Here is a 6,482-nt window from a genome sequence, read left to right as displayed (position 1 = left end):
AGTAAGGTGTTTTGAACCCTTCCCACATTCTTGCAATACTCTAAACAATGTTTCTAAACGTTGTTCAAAGAGCATAGAATGTCATGATTTCAGCTCCCTGCCTCCTCTCAGCCACGGCTGCACGGTCTCGACCACGCCCACTTCTCCGCTTTGCATGGAGATCAGCTGATCGATCAGCTGCAGCAGGAAGTTATCCTACAGAACGGGCTGCACAAAGGTGCAGGAGGTGCTAAATAATTTAAAATAATTTATTTTAAATCAAAATTCCATCCATGCCGATCGTGTAGCTCATCCATCTATCAGCCAACTGTGTGTCATGTGCAATCTTATTTGGAAAAACCACGATAGAGCGAGTCCACTAAAGTCGAACCGCGAAGTAGCGAGGGACTACTGTATTCCTAAAATGCTGCTCCGGTACACTAGCAGATGAGGCCAACGCACTCGCATATGACATTGTGAAAAAATAAATCCTCCTCCCATTCCGTATGGAAATGGTAGGTGTTTTGCTTCTTTCTTGGTCCAGCTCCCCCACTCATTTTACACAGTTTCTTGAGTTTAGATTAGAATAAATAAACTGGAGGCTATCAGTAGGCAACTCTTGTTTTTAGCACAGTTGTATGAGCATGCGTGGTTACCTATGCGTCGCATAGTGAGGATGGATTGATAGGCTGACGTCTATTTTGCCATGTGATCTCGAATTGCCTTCACAATTGACTGGTAGATTGCAATCCACGTATTGGGCACCCCTGATCCAGAATCTTAAGGAAATCAGGGAAAATCTCATCCACCCCCGGAGCCCTACCGTCACGTAGCTTTTTAACTACCTCGGCGACCTCAGCCACGGTTATGGAGAGACCAACTCTCAAGTCCCACAACTCAGCTTCCTCCATGGAAGATGTTCCAATGGGCTTGAGAAGGTCAGTGAAGTATTCCTTCCACCTCCTGACAACATCACTGGTTGAGGTCAACAGCACCCCACCTTTACTGAACACAGTCTTAGTACAGCGCTGCTTTCCCCACCTCAGCCGCCTGATGGTTTGCCAGAATCTCCTCGGAGCCATCCACCGAACTCCTTCCACATCCGAGCTTTTGCCTCAGCAACATCCAAGTCCATGGACCGCTTGGCCCTTCAGTACTCCTCAGCTGCCTCTGGAGTCCTACCAGCCAACAAGGCCCGATAGGACTCCTTCTTTAGCTTGACAGCCTCCCTAACCCGGGGTGTCCACCACCAAATTAGAGGATGGCCACCACAAGAATCCCCGACAACCTTGCGGCCACAGCTCAAGGCAGCCACTTCAACAATTGAGGTGAGGAACATGACCCACTCGGATTCAATGTCCCCTACCTCAGCTGGGATGCAGTTAAAGCTCTCCCGGAAGTTTGAATTGAAGATCTTTCTGCCAGGCGTTCCCAGCAAACCCTCACTACATGTTTGGGTCTACCAGGTCTGTCCAGCATCTTCCCCCGCCATCTGATCCAACTCACTACCAGGTGGTGATCAGTTGACAGCTCAGCTCCTCTCTTCACTCGAGTGTCCAAAACATACGGCCGCAAATCAAATGACACGACTACAAAGTCAATCATCGATCCACGATGTAGGGCGTCCTGGTGCCAAGTGCACTTATGGACACACTTATGTTCAAACACGGTGTTTGTGATGGACAAACTATGACTAGTACAGAAGTCCAACAACAGAACACTGCTCGAGTTCTGATCAGAGAGGCCGTTCCTCCCAATCACACCCTTCCAGGTCACACCGTTGTTACCCACGTTGGCATTGAAGTCCCCCAGCAGAATAAAGGAGTCCCCAGCTGGCACACCTTCCAGTACCCCCACCAAGGACTCCAAGAAGGCTGGATACTCTGAACTGCCATTTGCTGTGTAGGCACAAACAATCATGAACTCGTCTCCCCCCACTGGAAGGTGCAGGGAAGCTACCCTTTCATCTACCGGGGAAAACGCCAACACACAGGCACCAAGTCCGGGGGCTAAGAGTAGACCCACACCAGCTTGGCGCCTCTCACCGTTTGTTTATTTATTAGCCTTTTATTTAAACAGGCAAGTCCCACTGAGATCACAAATCTCTTTTGCAAGGGAGGCCTGGGTCTGAAGGCAGCCTAACATGCATGTTTTTGGTCTGTGGGAGGAAACTGGAGTATTCAGAGAAAACCCACACAAGTACGAGAAGAACATGTAAACTCCACACAGAAAGACCCCAAGTCCAACCGGGGATTAAACCCACGACCTTCTTGCTATGAGGCAACAGTGCTAACCACTGATAAGCGTAGGCAACTCCAGACTGAAATAAGGTCCAGCCCCTCTCAAGGAGATTAGTTCCAGGATTCATTCTGTGAGTCGAGGTGAGCCCAACTATATCTAGTCTGTACCTCGCAACCTCACACACAAGCTCAGGCTCCTTCCCTGCCAGAGAGGTCACGTTCCATGTCCCAAGATCCACCTTTGATAAGCCAGGGTCAGAGCGCCAAGGTCCCTGCCTTCAACCCCTGCCCATGGCGGCATGCACCCAACCTTTACGGGATTCCTGCAGGATTCCGGCAGGACAGGAGTCAGCTTTATTATAACTCACAGGCTTGGGATGGGACAGGACGGAAAGTTAACAGGACCAGACAGGAGCGGGAACCAACAAATAGGACAATAACATACAATAAAATAAAATAAACTTTGGACAGGTGCCACTATTTTGTAGTTTTCTTTCAATAAGCCTTCACTCTGGAATACCAGACTTGAAATTCTCCAGTCCGTAATGTGTTAAACACAAAGTAATATAAAAAGGAATGGGTAGAAGATTAAATCAAATTCAATGTATTTCCTAAAGACTAAATGGAAGGGAACAAAACAGAAGTGGTACAGGAGTGGGAGTCATTCTGAATGAGAGCAGGAGTCATGTTACCAGGACTGGGACAGGACTGGGACAGGACTGGATTTTTTCTGTGGGACCAGGACAGGACAGGAATGATAATCAACTCCCGTGTCATCCTCTACCTATCACCTAGGACTAATCTGCCTTGGGGTACCCTACCAGGGCCCCGCGACAGAATGGAAGTCTCCCTGAAGGGGAGTGGTGGCTCAGAGGCTAGAGAAGGTGGTTCTGCGCTCAAAAGGTTGCTGGCTCAACTCCCCGGACTGACAGGTGCACAAACTCCTCCACCTCAACAAGGTGGTGATTCAAATACATAATTTAATCATATTTTTTCATCTAAAGGGCACGTCTTTTAAACAGGATATGAACAGGAAGCAGAAAGGGAGCTCCAAGCACGGGTGACAAACACACGCACACGCACACGCACACACTGAAACTTGCACTGAAAACCCCCAAACTACCGTTTATCAGCTACAAGCTGCAAAAGTGCAAGCAATGAAACATGCTCAAAATATACTCTCACACACACACACACACACACACACACACACACACACACACACTGGTGTAACTTTAGCTGCGTGCTCATGCTTTTAGTTCTTTTGTGCGACACAAACAGCCACCCAACAGGAAACACACGAGGATTATTCAAATGAGCTGTGAAGAGCAGTTTGACAGGAGAGGAAGGTGAGAGATGGGCGTGGGAGGATCTGACAAACAAACAGGAAGGTGTGTGTTTCTCTGTGTGTGTGTGTGTCCTCCTCAGAGCGTTAACTGATGGAGCTGAGAGCGTGAGGACTCAGGAGGACCAGCGGGGACACGCCACGGGCCAACATGGACTTCCATCAGAGGGCAGCTCTGGATATCTCCACCAAGAACCCTCAGGATGACTTTGAGGTCCTGCTGAGAGTCGGAGGAGGAACCTACGGAGAAGTTTACAAGGTCAGGGTCAAAGCAGCTGCTCCCACACCTGAAATGCTTGAAACGCTCAGACAGTGGCTTCATGTGGAGACATTAGAAGCAGCATCTCCAGAACAAATTAAAGCTGTGAAGTCTTTTTTCTGCTGCATTCATGTCAAGTGGAGCTTGAAGTTCTGCTCACTCGGCTCGTTTCAGAACCTCTGAGCGTCTGGGTCCTGGTCTCATTTCGATAAACAATATTTTAGCTTTGGTGTGAAGCTTGGAGGTGCTGCTGGAGGAAGTGGTTGGACAAGAAGTGAAAGTGTTCTTTTGGAGATAGTTTGGTTGTTTCACTCCAACGGAAGGAGAAGCTGGTTCTTCTAGAAACAAGACGAGTTTTAATGTTTGAACCTCAAGGACCTGCTGGTTCCTGGTTCAAACGGTCCATTAAAGTGAAACACTGAAGCAGAAGTGATTCCTCAGAGCCGGAGTTTTGGTAACTTTGTGACCTTGTGTTTTTACTTTCAACAGAAATTTATTTTGGAGAACTCGCTCCTCTTTCTGACTCTGACAGAAATTCAGGTTTCACGGACCAACATTAAACCTTCATCAACTTGAAGAAATGCACGTCGCCCGCCACGTTTTAAAAACCTCATGGTCTTCTGCGTTCTGATCGTTTTATTCAAACAGTTAAAGTAACGGTACGCCCTCACACTGTCTGCCAGGGATGACTCTCAGCTACTATTACCTCAACATCTGTAAGGCTGACAGCTGTGGCGGTTCTTCTGAATCAGTTTAGATCTTCATAATTATCGATGAGTTTCATTCAGATCTGTCCAGTAGCTCATGAGATATTTTACTAACAGACAGATCAATGGAAACGCACACGGTTTGACCTCTTGGTGGCGGGCGACAAGAACCAGGTGAACATTGTGATGGTGTCGCTCGAAAAGATGAAGGTTCCAGATGTTTTTGTCTTAAAACAGGCCCTTCAGGTCCAGTACCTTGTGGAACGGGTGGATCAGGAACAGGTTCTGGAGAAAAGTTGGGTCTTGGGGGTTCTCTGAGAAGATCCTGGAGGGTTCTTGTGGTGGACCAGAGATGACGGTGGTTCTGTTGTTCCTGCTCGGTCCAGTTATTTCTCCAGTTATCACATCTGAAACTGGATTAAAACCAGTTGATAGTTGTCTTTCCTGTCAACTTTAGACCAACACATCTGTCTGTAAGAACTGGTCCAAACCCAACACACTGATGGAGTCAATAAAACATCATGAAGATGGAGATGGACTCTCTCCACCACTGAACCTAAAGTGGAGGTTTTTGGTCCGTGTGAGAAAACCGGAGAAAACCCACAGGTGCAGAAGGAGAACATGTAAACTCCACCCAGAAAGGTCAGGAGGTAAACCTGCGACCTTCTTGTTGTGAGGAGACATCTCTATCCACCGCCCCACCGTGCCTTCCCCTCCCCAAAACAAGAAATTTTGTGTTTTAGACATTTGTGAGGACAGGAAGGAGAAACAGACAAAGAGAATGGCAGGTCCACGTGGACTTCCTATAGCCCAGGTGAACTTTCTATAGTCCACATGGATTTCCTATAGTCCAGGTGAACTTTCTATAGTCCAGGTCAACTTCCTATAGTCCAGGTGAACTTTCTATAGTCCAGGTCAACTTCCTATAGTCCAGGTGAACTTTCTATAGTCCAGGTCAACTTTCTATAGTCCAGGTCAACTTCCTATAGTTCAGGTCAACTTCCTATAGTCCAGGTCAACTTCCTATAGTCCAGGTGAACTTTCTGTAGTCCAGGTGAACTTTCTGTAGTCCAGGTGAACTTTCTATAGCCCAGGTGAACTTTCTATAGTCCAGGTGAACTTCCTATAGTCCAGGTGAACTTCCTATAGTCCAGATGAACTTCCTATAGTCCAGGTGAACTTTCTATAGCCCAGGTGAACTTCCTATATGAGGAAAGTTAAAAAAAAAAAAGTTAAGATAGAAATAATTACAAATACAAACAGGTACGTAGAGTAAGTAAAGACAGCAGCAGAGTGAGGACGTGGTCAGTTTGTCCTCCAGCAATCTAAGCTTATAGCAGCATAACTAAGGGATAGCTCAGGAAACCCAAGCCAACTTTAACTATAAGATTTATCATAAAGGAGAGTCTTAAGCCCAGTCTTAAAACTGGACAATGTGTCAGCCTCACAGACAGAAACTGGAAGTTGGTTCCACAAGAGAGGAGCCTGATAACTGAAAGATCTTCCTCCCATTCTGCTTTTGGAAACTCTAGAAACCATAAGTAAACCTGCAGTCTGAGAGTGAAGTGCTCTGTTCGGGAAATATAGAACAATAAGATCTGTAATATAAGATGGAGCTAGGTTGTTGAGGGCTTTGAAGCTACCACTCGAGATATGATCTCTCCTATCAACTCTCATTAAAACTATTTGGGTTCTGGTTTTTGTGGCACCCCAGGATTTTCAGTCCCCCCCCCCCCCCCCCCCCCACACACACACCCCCATAAGTTCACCAGGAGGTTCTATAGCTTGTGTTCAGACTGATAAACATAAGAGGGTCTAAAAACAGTTTTTAGTCCCCTTTAAGGATGTTCAGACTTTTTTAACACGACCCAAATTTCAATATTTACCACTTGATTTATTGACTATTTGTTTCTAGTTGATAATGTATTTATTGACTAGTTGTTTCTAGTTGA

The sequence above is a fragment of the Nematolebias whitei genome, chromosome 6 (genome assembly GCF_014905685.2).
Source record: "Nematolebias whitei isolate Nwh7 chromosome 6, NemWhi1, whole genome shotgun sequence".
NCBI lineage: Eukaryota > Metazoa > Chordata > Actinopteri > Cyprinodontiformes > Rivulidae > Nematolebias > Nematolebias whitei.
Note: the sequence above shows the minus strand (reverse complement) of the source record.